This window comes from Cryptomeria japonica, unplaced genomic scaffold (assembly GCF_030272615.1).
Source record: "Cryptomeria japonica unplaced genomic scaffold, Sugi_1.0 HiC_scaffold_1220, whole genome shotgun sequence".
Classification (NCBI taxonomy): domain Eukaryota; kingdom Viridiplantae; phylum Streptophyta; class Pinopsida; order Cupressales; family Cupressaceae; genus Cryptomeria; species Cryptomeria japonica.
Window position 1 is genome coordinate 13,660 of NW_026729783.1, and position 16,284 is coordinate 29,943.

The 16,284-nt window shown below is 49.7% G+C and overlaps 1 non-coding gene across 1 annotated transcript; it reads right to left on the reverse strand.

Annotated features, from left to right (window-relative positions):
• Positions 1–4,189: 4,189 nt before the first annotated feature.
• Positions 4,190–4,263, reverse strand: TRNAM-CAU (transfer RNA methionine (anticodon CAU)). Its single transcript has one exon. It is a non-coding gene; the product is annotated as a tRNA-Met (tRNA).
• Between the last annotated feature and the right edge of the window lie 12,021 nt (positions 4,264–16,284).

The following is a 16,284-nucleotide window of genomic DNA, read 5'->3' on the forward strand; positions in this document are numbered from 1 at the left end:
GTAGTAAAGTGAAGCTCCCGCTCCCAGCATACATACAGGCGGTTCTGGTTCATATAGTGAATTGATCAGACATACAGGTTGCTGCCAGCTCGTCCCATGGATGGAAAAGGCAGACGGGAGCGTCTAGATATACACTTTTAAGAAGAAGGTAGATGCAGGGGTGGGTGGGAGGCCTTTAACCCCCCACCCATTCCCACACACGGGCCCCTCTTTTCTATTATTGAAGCATTGCGATCCCCTATCTCTATATTGCGGGGAAGAATCGCTGTTTACTCCGAAGAATGGTGTTTCTCGCTCGTCATACCCATTCCCTCCACACCCCTCAAGTGGATGCTTGTTGTCCCCGACCCCGGCCCGGGGAGATTCACTAGCAAAAAGCTGAGTCGACTCTCTAATCGAAGTGTTCCCCATTCCTCCATCCCGGTTCCATGCCTCGCTTGGTCCGGGCCCCTTACCGATACGAAATCTGAATTCATCGAGGCCATCCCAATCCTCTTCATCACATCTGTTCAACCATGCGTTTCTCCCGTCCGCTCCCAGTGGCTCCTGTCCACTACCTGTCACGATTCGCCACAAGCCCGCGCAGCTCCCCTCTTTAGTGATTCCGTTTGGGGAGCCAGTATTCCGGAACGGCAATTGAAAAAAAAAGCCTCTGCACCGCGACAGCCTCTCCCCTCTATTGTGTGGCAGCCGCTACCCGATAGGGACGAACAACTCCTCGTCTCGAGATAGAAACGCCAACTAAAGTTCCCACACGAGACGAGAATCGAATCGCTCGGGCCCTATGATTCCCTCCCACCCGAGCTACGGGTCGGGATTGGCTACACTAACCTACTGTATCACCTTCAGCAGGGGCAGGCTATCTACTTACTGGGGTAGCAGGTACCATACCATATAATCGCTCCAGCCCCCCTCTAGTTCGGAGTGATAGCCAAATAGCAGTAAGGCGCTGGGGCGCCCTTTCTCTTTCATAGTTATTTGTTCGTAGCGAGCCATTGAGTACGAGAGCCAATTCATCTTCCCATCTAGATCCTCCCAGGCATTCGTAGGAGCTCCTCCATCCATCTATCAACCCCGGATCCATCGGTTAGAATAAGGGGCGCCGGAACATTTCGAATAGACTTTTGTTCCGCATACCCCGGCCCGCCTCCCCCCCCCCCGCCCTCTGTAGAATTGTGGGAGGGATTCGACCCTTCGGCAATGCTTGAGGCCCGGAATAAGAAGTTCGGATCACTCCCCGCCCGGAGGCCCTCCCTACCCAATTGATTGAAGGCGGTAAGGTCCTCATCCCCAACTCCAACTCCCGATTAAGGAGATGATTGAATGAGCCATCGGGTTGGGTGGGATGGTATAGTTGGGTATAAATGTACTGATCCGCCCCTGCTCCTTCATTGTCGGGATAGGCGGGATCAGCTGAGCGATTGAAGCATCTCATTCCCAACCGACTAAGAGAAGGAAGGCCGGGGGTCGAGTGGATTTTCTATCCTCCGCAACCCAAATAATAGAAAAGAGGGGGCCGGGATTGGAGGGGTGGTACGACATCAGTTAGTCGATCATTCGGTTACTCGCTCCAATACGCCTAGAATTCCCCCCCACCCGGCCAACTCCCTTTACTGCTGCTGGGATGGAGAATGAACCAATCTTCCACAATGTGCCATAGAGGGCTGGGGCTCCGCTGACAAGGATCAGTGGTTGGAACCTTTATCGGGGCCCTCTCCAACTCCAACTCCAACTAGATAGAGGGGGAGGGGGGGTCGAGATCTGTATGGGAGGATCTGGGAGTTCGGGATTAAGTTACAAATCTACCAGCGGCGAGAAAGGCAGAGACCTATAACACAGAAGCAAGGGTAGCACCACCAGCAACTGAGAACCTAGAATCCTAGTCTAAGTAGGATGGAACGCCCCTATCTGAATCAGGTAGACCTTTATCCAAGATAGTCAAAACCTTATATGGGCTGAGGCTAGGTAACCATCCCTTGAGTAGTAAATGACCCGTACTCTACCCTTCGCCGGTCAAACTTATGCTTTTCCCGTTGCCCAATGGATAGTGCCGGGGCCTATGCTTTAGCTCCTGTCTTTCCTTCTATCTTTTCCCCCTGTGCTGGGTGATCAACCGTCTTTATAGCTACCTATGCTTCTGCTTCTACTGGTGCTGCTTACCTTTCCACTGGTGGATATGCTGCTGGTGCTGGCGGTGTAGGTAGTGGTGGATATGGGTTTGGATCTAGATCTCGATCTGCTCCGGGTGGTGCTTTAATGACAGGTGCTGGTGGTGCAAGGAATGATGAAATACCAAACCCAGGCGCTGGTGCAAAGCCCAGTGGTGCAGGTGGCGGTTCTGATGGTGGTGCCAGTGGATAAGCTGGATCGACTGCTTAAACTACTTTGACTGGTACTTAGACCGGATCAGCTTCTAGCTCTACTTCTGTCAGGTCTGGATCTCGGTAAACAAGGTAAACTACTGAGTCAACTACAGAATCAACAGCGTAATCGACAGCCCCATAGAATTGTAGGGGGCAACTGGATAAAAGTCTGAATAAACTGCTTAAACGACAGGAACAACTGCTTCATCTGGACCTGCTACCTTTGCTTCTGTTACCCTTGCATCTGCGCATGATGTCTCCATATATTATGCTACCCTTGCTCTCTATGCTAGTGGTGCTGGATAAACCGCTACTATATCTACTGCTGCTGGATTGACTCGGTCAACATCTAGCTATGGATCTGGAACTGGATCCGGAAATGGAACCGGACGAAGGGAAGCTAGAACTGGATCACTAAAAGCATAAACTGCTGGACCAACTGCATAATTTGAAGAGTCAAAATCATAAACAACAGAACCAACAACTGCTGAGTCACCAACTGTAGAATTGACTGCTTAATTTGGTCCTAGCTATGCTCCTTCCCCTGCTACTGATGCTTCCACTCGGTCAAATGCATCCGCTGAATAAACTGAGAAACCACTGCCCATAAAATGTCGAAGGGGCTGCTGGATCTACTGCTGGTGGGTAGGGATGTGCAAATTATCGGAAAAAGCTATGAAAGCCACCCACGCATATTCTTATAGGGTTGCCCCACTATCACTTAACGCATTAACCCACATAAGGGAGCTTCGTATCTATGGTACCAAAAATGATAAGATGGGGGCACAATCATCTGAATTCCAAGCTGACGGACGCTTGAACTTAATGAGATCCACTGGTCTGCCCAAAGCTCTTACTCCACGCGGTATTAAGGCCTAGGATATAAGCCAACTCAGCTAAATGATGAGATGGACCTATGCTTGTGATTAGCAAACCAATAAGTAGTGATAAATGCTCGAAGTAATAAAAATGATAAACTCTAGAATAGAAGGAGCCCTACCCATCTTTTCGTACGATTGTGGCATGTCTTTCGTACCGGTTCCAGCCAAGAGAAAATGCCCTACTATCTAAAGGGGGGGGCGGTTACCCAAAATGTCTGGGTTGTCCAGCCGAATGAATGGCCAGCCTACAGGAAAGAATGCCTCCACCGGCTAACTCTTATCGAGAAGGTTCGGCCGGACCGTCCCTTCCTTGTTCGGCTATCTGGGGTTCGGCCTTCCTTGTTCGGCCGGACCCCAGCTCTTCATCCGAGCACTAGCATATCTAAGTGGTGGGCCGGTTCGGTGGGCTGTCCAACTAGAAACGTCGAAGTTGCCGCCCTCCTTCCCTCCTTACCCCTGCGCCCCGCCCTTGAGTCCCGGGGGTGACTACCTGTAATCACCGGGGGTGGGGGAGGAATAATCCATTATAGGGGTGGGGATAAAAGGGTGGGGATAAAATAGAGCCCTACCCTCCTATAGCTACCCTACCTCACCTCCTACCTAATTTGAAAAGCAGTTTTCACTAACGGGGGTGACTAGTGGGGGGGGGGACCAGAATTCCCAACGTCTCGCCCCACCTTAGAATAGTAGGGGCCCATAGAATAGTAGGGGCTTACCACCGCTTCATCAGAATTAATGGCTTAGGATTAATGCCACTTGCTAGAGTAAGGGAAAGCAGGCGTACATTAATTCAGTGCATTCATAGGAAGAGAAATGGCGGTTACGGGGTGAGTAAGATAGCCAGCACGCCAGCCCTCCATATATTGTTGTTAGCCAGCTTAGATGAATACCAGCTTTATTCGGAGCTGACGATCGACTCGTTCTTCATATCTCACCCCGGGGGAATGGGCTTAGTAGGGCTCGAACCTACAATATCACCGTTATGAGCGGTACGTTTCAACCGATTAAACTATAAGCCCCATTCTCTCGATTCAACTAGAAGCCCCATGCACCTACCATTCTCCCCCACCCCCCCTACAATTCTTTATGGCCCTACAATTCTATGGGGGCCTGCTAGAGTAAGCTACAATACAATCACCCCGGCCCGAACCACAGCCACTTTTATCTCTGGGCATTGGGATGGGAGCAATTGAACCCCCACAATAACGTCAGGCATCGGGGGTGGGAGGCCCCTACAATAATTCGGCTGGGATTGGTAGCGATGATTTCTCTTCTCGATTCTATACGTAACATGCCCGGCTGCAACCTCCCAATCTCCCGGTTCTAATCTACCTCTTTCTTAATAACGGGGGGGCCGGCTGTTGTTATTGGGCGGGCTATTCTACCCCTACTATTCGCCAGCAGATTCTATACTACACATGCGGGATGTTGCCCCTACTATTCTATGGGAGGGTGGGGGGAGATCGATCGAATTCTTCCTTTATCCTAGACTTGATCATCGATCTCGAACGGGGAACCCTATAGTTCCCACCCACCCGGATAGCCGTAGGGGACCACCCACAACAACTTAGGCATCTACCTCCACCCCATTAGAATAGTAGGGCTCAAACCGGAACCCGGCCCTGGCGTCTCCTCCTCCCACCCACCCGAATAGAGTTGGGTGGGAGGGACTCTAGTGGCGGGGGCTCGTGTGTGGGGTTGGGTGGGGGGCTGATTCTATACGTAACATGCCTATAATGTTGTGCCCCTACAATTCTATGGTAGCGTGAGGGTAGATGCCATTTGTGGGAGGCGGGAGGGTTGGGAATTCTAGTAGTCGGTAGAAACGTTGTTGGGTGGGTGGCCCTCTATTCTATTGTTACATTGCCCTACTATTTTCAAGGGGGCATGTTACGTATAGAATCTAAGTACCGGCAACTATAGTCCCACCCTTCTCGCCGGAACTCTAGTTTCCCGGAACTCTTGCTTCCCCCCTACTATCTAAAGGGCTGGCAGGTTGATTAATGGCAGTGGGAGTTTCCGCTATAGGGTCTAGTCATAGATTCCAGAGTCTATACGTCACATGCAACTAAAGTTCGAAAGCATTGTTTCTCCATTTCTGTCCGATAGTTTCATGTCCAATTTTGAGCAATTGATTCGACATCTTTTTCGTCTAGAATAGTAGGGCCTTTCTATTGGCCTATGTTTCAAGAAACGCGAAGGGAAGGTAGGGAGGGGCAGATTCTATACGTAACATGCTATAGTTCCCTCCCACCCGCCGGCAAGAAACAATAGGCCGGTTGCCGGATCAGGAGCTGGCTGATTGAACCGATAGAAACTTTGGTTGGATCGATCCCCGGGTACTAAAATGAAACGGGCCCCTCAAATTCTATAGGCTGCATCCCTACTATTCTATGGGGGGTCGCTTCACCAGTCTACGGAGCCAGACTTTTGATCAACCCCCCCCTTCAGATTATTGTAGGGTTCCGCTCGGGGAATTGATATGGGTCGCTGAACCAGTCATATTCGCGATCAAAATTCTCAATGGAGAGATGCAAAGCTAAAGCCCTATAGTTCCCACCCACCCGGGTCGGTTTGCCAGTCATATGACCCAGACTTTTGAGAAATGGAGAGATGGTTTATTAGGGAAATATCGTTTGGTCGCTGAACCAGTCATATGTAGCGATCAAAATGAATAATAGTAGGCCCCAGGTTGATTAATGAAACTATTGCTTCCCACCCTGCATTTCTAGTCGATTCCAGAGTCTATACGTCACATGCGTCACTCTAGCAGGCTGCTCGCATGGCAGGCGATAAAAAATCGTAGGGGTGGGTGGAATAATAGAATAGTAGGGCAAATAGTAGGGCTAAAAAGGGCATGTTACGTATAGAATCGAGTGCGGCAGGGGGTGGGAGGAGAGATTCTAGTGGAGGTAGATGAATTGTAGGTTCAGTCGGTTCAATGCCTACTGTATCGGAATGCATCGGATGGATGCCCGGGCATTGGGAGGGAAGGACGCTTCCAAAGGCGAAAGGCCATGGGGAGATACCGTCCGTGATCCATGGATCTCCGATCGGGAAACCGTGTCCCACTCCCTACCTCTATAGTGGGGGGTGGGGGCGAAGCGACTTAGCGAACTGAAACATCTAAGTAGCTAGAGGAAAGGAAATCAACCGAGACCCCGTCCCACTTGATTTCCAATGGTGTGTCATCGTTGTTGGTTTCCGCCTCCTTATCGTCCTCCGAATCTCCGTTGATAAGCTTATAATCGTAGTTGCCGCCTTTCCTTTTAGTCCACTTAGATGGCGCCCGCTAAGATGAGCTCTATAAGGCAGTAACAGAATCAATCTCCTTCGGGCTCCACTATGCCCTCCCGGTTGCACTAATTGCTTCCTCTTTGGTTTGGTGGGTTGGCCCGCGATGAAAGGCGGGGTGGGTTGGTCCGGGTGGGGTGGGTTAGTCCACTAAGCCGCCTAAATTGTCTATCGTTGGACAGAAAAGGGCACTAGGCGAGGCTGTGATGGGTCAAGGTAAACTACTGGATCAAATGGAACTGTAACTAGGGGTTATGGATCTCGATCTCTATCTAGAACTAGAACTGAAAGGGATGCCGTAGCCTTTGCCTTTTGCTATGGATCTCCATCTCGACCTGCCCTAAATAGAATGGTGCGGGGATGCTTCTGGGTAATGCGTTTCCTGTTCTTGGCATTGGATCATAAATTGGTGGATCAGCAGCTATAGGGCAGTCGACGATTCTATACGTAACATGCCCACCCAAAATTCTAGATAGTTGAGGGAGCTCACTAGTCATATAATATTTTCTCTAGCTAGAATAACATTTGCTCATAATTGCACTCATATGAACGAAGCACTCATATGAACGAAGTGAGGATGAGGGTTCCCCTTGCCGAATAGTAGGGAATGAAAACTTCAAGCAAAGGTTCACCCAAAGGACCTTGCTGGAATGCCCTACTAGCCCCCTACAATTCTATGTTCCAATTAATTCAAAAAAGCAAAGGCCCTAGGAAAAGAGGCAAACTACAGTAAAGTCCCAATTCTATTAAAGAAGGGGCGGGAGGGATGGATACTCATTAGAATCAGAGTCGAGGAGAGGCGGAACTACTAACTCCCACCCAACCCCTACTATTCGGCTGGCCCCTACTATTCTCAAGGGGGTGGGTGGGGGGTTAAGGGTCATCGGCTCACCTGGAATCAAGAGAGACATTTGGAAGCATCGAACCAGAACCCGGATTAAGACCCTCTCCCGTGCTTTCTCGCTTTTGGTAGGTAGGATGTGTCCTCTCCGGCACAGTCGTTCCGTTCAGCCGTTACCAATGGAGGGAGGCCTTGAAACCCCAACTATGATGACTCGACTTGCCGCTAACAAACAGGATCGCCCATAGAATATATAGGGGCCCTTTGACCAACAATAATTGGGTGGGAGGGCTGGGCCCTATGATTCCCTCCCACCCGGATATAGATTGACCGGATGGATGGATATTGAGCAAAAGCAGAATAGGGAGAAACGCTGGTTACAACATCAATCAATGGGGGGTACGGAGTATCGGAATTGAAGGAAGCATCATTCAACAAACAAATCGGAACACTGTTTTCGGATCCAGCCAGCTACCGTTCAACCATCCATCAGTCCCTCTCCTCCATTTGATGAAAACCACGAGCATCACATTTCTCGGTTGAGGGTGATGGGCCCGCCTTTATCTTCCTCCTACCCTGCTTCCTACCTTAGAATAGTAGGGGCCCTCCTAAGTTCCAACGAACTAAGATTCCCCCATAGAATAGTAGGGCTAGCAGGCTGAAACATGGCAGTGGGCGTAGGGCTTAGGCCCATAGAATTGGGCGGGGCCCCTCCCCACAATGGCCCTGGCGAATAGTAGGGGCCCTCCCACCCGGATATAGGGTAAGCCAGGGGCCGATCTATATCCTCCCACCCACCCTGCTTGGGGGGCGAACTACAGATTCCCACCCTGCATGCAGTCTTATCCCGTTAGGTTTCGTTCCTCCCTTCGGTCGGTCGTCTCTCTAGTCTGTTCCTCGCTTGGGTGGGCATCCGGGATCCGGGCTCCGGCCATCCGTATAGAAGGGATTCTTGTCTGTCCGTTGGTTAGGTCGGGGCCGGGCTCCGTCATCCGGTAATTGTCCGTTGGTTAGTCCGTCCTTCTGGCATTCCCTGTATGGGTTCCATCCGCCCGGCGGGTAAAAAGAAAGGGGGTTGTTTTGCTGCTTGGGTTTGTTAGGCGGTTGCTTCGCATCCGTCCTTCCGGTCGGTGAAAAAAAAGGCCGTTTTGTTTACCTCCCTACGATGAGTCCGGTCGTTTGTCGGTTTGTGGTTGCTCGGTATGCTGGGAGTTCGAGGGAAGGTCGGACCGAAGCGAGCCTGGGGAAGGGAGTCAATTCTCGTTGTTTTCAACCCTTCTCTGTCTTTCGTCGTAAGGTAGGTAGAGAAGGAAAAGAGAGGGTCTCCCTGCCTAAGGCAGTTCCGGCTTACTAGCAGTTCCGTAGCAGTTCCGGCTTACTAGCAGTTCCGTAGCAGTTCCGGTTGCGGTTGTTAGGCCGGGACGGCGGGCATCGGTCCTGCAGGATCGGTCCTGCGGCATCCGTCCTTCGGTCAAGAAGAAAGGGGGTTTGCCTATAGATAGTAGGGGCTGGGCAAGGTCGGTTTGATTCTCGGTAAGGGGGTCTGCTGGGGGTGGAGTTGGGCCCTATGAATAGTAGGGCGTTCTGTTCGATGAAGCATTCGGGTTTCGAAGCAGTTGATTCTGTTGAAGCAGCACCTATAGCAAAGACAGGAATCGCAGGAGCACCAGTAGAGGCAGTAGCTTACCTTTTTCCAGTTGATCCCGTAGTTCTTGCAGGGGTAGGACTAAGCAAGGATAGCAGCAGAGCTAGGTGCATCATATGCTATAGGTGCATCATATAATAATACAAAGACGTATTTAGAACCTTTCTGAATCTCTATCACGATCATAAGCAACTGGAGAACCAACTGGAGAACCCCCAGCCGAATTGTAGGGCCCCCTCAAATTATATGGGCTCTCCGATGAAACTACTGATGCTATTGGATCTACTGGTATTGGATCGGCTGCTAAAGAGGGAAGGGAGAGAAGGAAGATCGTACATCGACTGACTAACCAACAACGGGGTAAACATCTAGACCTTGACCCGAAACGTCGATCATGATGGATGGTGGTATTGAGATCCCTACCCGCCCGGACACCCCAGGCACTTACCTTTTGGTTTTAAGGGCGGTGGTCGATCGAAAGGAGGCTCACGTTGGCCCTTTCGCCCTTGACTTCTTCATGTAAACAAATACGGCGGATAAAGGTAAGCGCAAGGAGGGTCGGAAAGAAGCAACCTCTTCCTCCCTCTGAAGTTCAGATAGGTGAAGAGAAACATCCTACCTTAACGACCACGCTGCCTTAACGATTCCCTAGCCAACCAAGAAAAGGCCTGCCTCCCTGAATATATATGGTATGAGGGCTCGATTCTGTTCTGTGTCCGAATAGCTGCCTTATATTAGATATAGTAGGGGGAGCGATGACCTGCTCAGGCCTCTTTCTCGGCTGCCCTTCCTTCCTTATATCTAGTAGGGGCAGGTGCTGCTCAGGCAGGAAGAAATAGCTGGTTCGAGGGAGGGATCGTGGTCCATGTGAGGTGAGGCTCAGTGGGGCCAAAGCAACGGTCGGGGCCCATTGCCGCTTTCCTCAGGCAGGGTCCGGTCGGTCCGTCCCTCCCATCCAAGGATCGAGCAGAAGTAGATACACCAAGGAGTCTTTCCAGCAACATTTCTCTTACCGTTCTCGCAAAAAGCACCGCTCTTCCCGTTCTCGCATCCCTCCCATTAAGGTCCGTTAGGGAAAGAGTTAGCTTGCTCATCTTCTTTCCATCCAATAGAGATCTCTACGATCGATATTCTTTCCAATCGATTGTCCGAGCCCCAGAGCCCCTTAGAATAATAGGGGGAGTAGTGGCGGCTAAAAAGAAAGTAGTGGCCCCGAACCCCCCCCCCCTTGCTCCTGGATCCGACCTCTATCCCCATTCCCGCATCTATGCCCCATTCCCCACCCCCATCCCCTATGCCCCATTCCCGCTTCTATGCCCCATTCCCGGTCATCGAGAGGCAGGACCAATCACCCTATCTCTAGAAATGAATGGGCCGGTCTTACTGGCTGGGTTGGGATAACCCTTCTTTCTAGCGCATCTCCTGCCAAGTACTTCTTGAGAGCTGCGAGAACTCGATCCCCCTTTCTTCCTTCCACAGTCAGTCGGTTCGAACCGGGTCAGGGATAGTGGGAGAGTGGTTGGGAGCACGCCGGGTGAAACGCTATCCAGCTTCCTGTATTCGCCAGGACCTTACCTCTCTCTCAGGGCCTTACCTGAGGCCTTACCTGAGGCCCTGAGAAAGGACCTCTCTCTAATCACCTTACCTGAGGTTGGCAGGACCTGAGTCAGGATCGGGAGCAGGACCTTACTTTCCTTCCTTTACTTTAGTCAGGACCTTTAGATATCTACGTTACTCAAGGGTTAGGTTATATACATTATTATCTCATTAGGTCTTACCACCTTCTCACTATCTATGAAGGGGCGGCCTGCTCGTATGCTTTCGGTAACTAGAGAGTTAATAGGCTACCAACGGGAGAGGGAGAAAAGGGAGCTCCATAACGGAGTAAGAGGAGAGGAAAGTCTGGAATATTATGGATCGATTATGAGACCCGATGCTAAAGCGTAATGACAGATATAATGACCAGCAGCATTGTCGCCCATAAAGTATGACCAGGCAGGGTCGGGTTATCGGGATTTCAATGAAAGCGAGCGGCTTTCCTGACCTGATAACGGCCTGACCTGATATCCTGCCATCCGGGCTCGGTTGTTAAAGGTGGGACCGCTACTGGGCGGGACAGGAAAGTGGGACAGGTCAGCTTGCATTACCAAATGGACAGGCACGAATAACCGGCAGATGCTATTAGAGGACCGAGTAAGTAGTAGTTTCCCGGCAATCATGAATTGAACTTATCCTGGTGTCGAAGATAGAACTGCGGGGAGCCGACTGGGTTGGGCCGGTGTACCGATCAACTTTCTCGGTTGATTCGGAATAACCGCTGTTCCAGGCGGCGCTCCAGGACCTTTTCTGTGCCTCGCGCCTGCCTTCTCCATACTCTCTCTCGTACAAGGTGGACTCCGATGGGCGAGAAGTGCACCTCACCGGTGTTAAGCTAACTTGTACTAATTGTGGGTCGATACTTCTGTCGAAGAAGAGTCTTCGATGAGTATCGAGGAATGAGAGACAAATTGTTGAGCTCCCAGCAATTCCACTCCCACCGCGATACTTGATCTATTAGGTTAATAACAAATTGATCACCGCTCACCCTTAGAATAGTAGGGCCAATATCGAGTCAAAGTGATCGAAATGTGGGCAGGAGGCGGTTGGCGATTGCCGCCTGGGAGCGAGAAAGGACGACAGTCGAAGGCTTGCTGTGACTGGTCCCTAACCCCAACGGAAGGGCGAAAGGTTGTTCCTGGAATGATCGAAGCTAACCCAGCCCAGTAGTATCCGCCGTTGGAGTAATTGAGTAGAGTAATATGGCCCGAATCTGTTGGGTGGAAAGGATCTTTGACCTCCAGTTCGATCGTTCTATGTTTGATTGAGACCGGTCTTTCATATACGATCTCCTTACTTATGATAGCAAGATGCGAGCTCGTATCCTTCACTGGCACATGTTCTCGCGGTCGGAGCCAGATATTATTGACTCGAAGGCAAGATCCTGGCCCTTCTCCTACTTGTTCATTTCCTAGGGGCCGGCCGTCGAATCCCTTAGCGATGAACGTATTGATCGGTTATTTGTCTAAAAAACGTGCAGGGGCCCTTTCATTATATTATCGGAGCGATGGCCCTATTCGTTATCCATAAATGCCGGGACGAGCGATGGAATAATACGAAGGTCAGGCCGTAGTCGCATCGAAGACCCTATTGATTATTTCTTAAGGCATTCCAAGCTCCAGAGGCGTCCCCTTCTCCCCCCAATACACTTGCTATAGCATGAAGTTCGACATTCATTAGTTCTTCCCAGCTCGTCTCGGGAGACATTGACTTATGGTTAAAGTTCAACGTCGGATGCAGGTTATTCAGCTATTTGTGTTGGACTTTCTATCATATTGGAGGCGTAAGGAGACGGCAGCTGGAGAAGGCCATTCCTGGTTGGTTGTCCAGCAACAAAGTGAGGACGAATTGTGAAGCAGCGCAGTCTTGAACGATTATTAATTATTTTATTGAAAGGTAGTCGTCTGGGTTTAACTCGTTCTAGTCGATAAGGCAGTTGATCACCTATCAGGTCCACCCATGGTGGGGAAGGGGGCAGAGGTAGCAAGAGCAGAGTCAAAGCCAGTTGTCTCAGAGCCTGCTGTTCCAGTTCCACTTGCATCCCGGCACATTTTGAGAACCAGCGTCTAAGCCTTCGTCTTTAGGTAATAATAAGTCTATGGTCAATTCGAGTTCAATATTCATTTGTTCCAGAGCGAGATTAATACCCCGCATATAAAGATCCAGAAACAGTTGACTCAATCGACGACTAATAATAAGAAGTTCCAGTGGCAGCCCAACTATTATATGACGAAATCGAGAGGCATAATCCGTAGTTCCTGGGAGTGATGGAGAGTAAAAGGCAAAGACCATTCTATTTCGAAGGAAAGGCGGCAGGTTTCACCTCCGTCCTATTATATACGATGCGATTCTTCGCCCTATAGATAGTAGGGCGATCTCACCAAATCAATAGTAATATACATATGGATTTGCAACTGGATAACCTTAAACTGGTTCAAGGTCAATAACTCGAGGTTATGCATTTGTTGGTTCAGGATCTGTAACTGGTCCATTCACCGGTTCTGACTCTACCTTTGTCCTTGCTGGTGCTTTCTCTGTTATCTCTACTGCTCTATATGTTTACACCTCCTTTACTTATGCCTTTGCATAATTTGGAACGTCGACTATTTATCCCACTACGTTCTAACATATCGCTCAGGGCTGCTTGCCCAGCTATCGAACTGAAACCAGAATCGCTGCTTCCTTTTAGCTCTGTTTCGGAGACCCTGCCTTTACTTTTGCAACCCAACCCGCCTCTGTTTTTATTGCCTCTGATGTCTATGCCTTGATCTCTACGCCTGGATCCAAAACTGGTTATGCCCCTTCTGGTGGCGTAGTTGGCTATGCTACTTGGTCAACTGTACTGAAGCGTAACGCCAAAGGGACCTTGTGTAAAGAATAGGGGCCGGGGTGATACCGATGGATCTGGGACTTATGCCTCTGTGTCCTTCGCCTATGCCTTCGCCTAGGTCATTTACTGGTCTTGGATCGACTGTGACTAGAGAATCTGAGACTAGGTAAGCTTCTGGATCTTCAACTAAAGGATATGCATCTGGATCAGGATCTCTAACTAGGAAACGAACTACTAGCACTAGAAGATCTCAATCTGCATATGCCTATGCGGGTAGATCGGCTTCTATAATAACTGGAATGGGTAGCTCCGCCTTTGCTACTGGATAAACTGGGTCGAATGCCTTTACCTTTGCGCTTGCGGGTTCTGTGTCCGGATCTGCTGCTCTACCCACCCTTGCTTCTGTGGAGTCAACTTATTCAAATGCGCTTGTTTTCGGTCAACTGCGAGTGCCTTTGCTATAGCTTGCTTTGTTCCATCTACCTTTGCAGCTGGTTATGATGCTGATAGCTTCGCATATGGATTTGGATCTGCCTTTGCTTCTCCCCCAGAGTACCTAATCCCAGATCCGGTTGATCCTGATGTCTTCCTCGGCCTATCTCTGGTGGTTGGTATATAAGGGCACCACGGATCTTCTATTTACCCGTTTCAATATTGACTTTTGAGTCCTATCGGTATATCCGCCGTTAATGGATAAGCGGGCCCTACTATTCGGCAAGGGCGATCCACTAGTGAGTGCATTGAATGATTGGTGTGACGTCCATTTCCTAATCCGGGCCGGCCCATCTATCGTTCTTAAGGCTTCCATTACTAGGCTTTCATAGATAGTAGGAACTACAATAAGACGCACATAGTATCCAGCCTGCGTATCTTGCACATAGATGCCCGGTCTCCCTGGGACTATTTCGCCTAGCCGTATGGTGGGTTTCTGTCCCTTTAGATCTTGCTTCGAATGGACTTACTGATAACTAGTATTATGCCTATAGTCTTGCCCAGATGCATAATGTCATTCTCCACCTTGCCCTTCAAATAGTAGGGGTGCATGCTCTTTGATGAACAGGTCCCAGCCAATCATCCCAACTAGGTTAGGGGCACATCCCAGCTATTACACGAGGTGAAATGCAAACTCCACAAAACCCTAACTGGATCTGCTTCCCCTGCTACGAGACGAACCATAAGGAATGCGCCACCCCTCCGATTGGTTCTTCAACTGGATAAACTCGTAACGCTGCTGGTTATCAACCTGGAAATTCTATTAGGCGGGATGGTGACTCTCCATCTTTATCTGTTACTAGGGTGTAGCTAGTGATGCTGTCAATGCCTCTGCCGCCGCCTATTATTACCACGCTGGTGAAACTTAAACAAGCTATGCTACTACCTTTTTATGACTTTATTAACAGGCTATGGAATGGGAATAGGTACTGATGAACACCCTTTGTTTTTGAACCTTTGCATGTGCAAAAAGGCGGAACAGGTAGACTGGCGGCTGGGAAAGAAGCTAGAACCAGCACCTCACGTGTCGCATATCTTTCGGTCAAAGAGACCTATTTAGAAGACTAGCAGCATACCTTTTTTGAACGCGAATATAGAATCCCGGGCCCTACAATTCTATGGGGCCTATTGTTGACCTCATTAACCCAGAACCTGTGGCTAGACTTTGGCCAGCATAAACACGGGCAAGGGCAGTCTTGAACGATTATTAAGTAGTAGGCGAGCTCCCTATTGAAAGAAAGCTACCGTTTAACCAGAGCTATTTATCCCACCCACAACCGAGGTATTTGACTGAGTTTACCCACATATGAACCTGTATCCACGCTTGGAACTAGGGACTCCACCACCGGATATGCACCTGAATCTGCTAGAACATACGTACCTATCCGTTCCAATCGGTGGTCAATCGATGCTCCTACCTTTATCGCTGCTGCCTTTGGTTCTGCCTTTGCTACTGCTGATGCTGGGTGGTCTTTATCTCCAATTTGATCTCTTCGAACTCCAACTAGCAGCTTTGCAACATTAGACTTATATATTGCTCTCCATAATCGTTCAAGACTGCCTCCCCGAATCTTACCTAGTGATACTGCTACGGCATTTTCCATGTATGTACCCCGTCTCTGTAAGGGTCGGTCTAAATTAGAGGAAGTGCTTTTGTATAGACAATACGATCAAGAGGGGCCCAGTCAGTGAGGTATCGAAATGAGGGTGGGGAAACAAGCGCGTAGCAAATTGAGTGATTGTCGAGTTTCGTGCATCTTGGGCATCGGCCGTAGGGGTATATTAGTAGGGAGTCTCTCGAGGTATTTCGTGCTGGTGGTTTAGGTCCGAAATCAAGTGGCGGGGCGGCCCTTCCCACCCACTTTTTGCTTCTGGGCGGCTTACTCAACAACCTCGATCTTCTCTTTCCAACCTCGATCTTCTCTTTCCTTACGCGATATTCTCAAGTGACCTGCACTCAGTGAAAGGTTATACCCTCCCCTACCCCCGGCCTATTTGAAAGGGTAAGGGCTTCCCCTCAAAGCCTGAGCTGAGCATAGCGAGGGTGCAGGGGGAGGTGGTGTAAGTCAGGTCATCACTTGCCTGCCCGATATAGCGAAGGAGATTGATTTATTACCCCTCAAATGGCTTTAATTAAAGGCGAGAAAGATAATGTAGTTGGAACAATATGATATTTCTATCTCTCTTCCTTCTATCTATTGCTGTGGGATTCTATGGAGTTGTGTCTTCTCTTTGTTAGCCCCCGCGAACCTCCAAGGTGGCCTGCCTTCAAAACTATATGGGATAAATAGGGAAAGACTTACCTGGTGGGGAAAGCCCTTATTCTTGCCTATCCTGCGGGG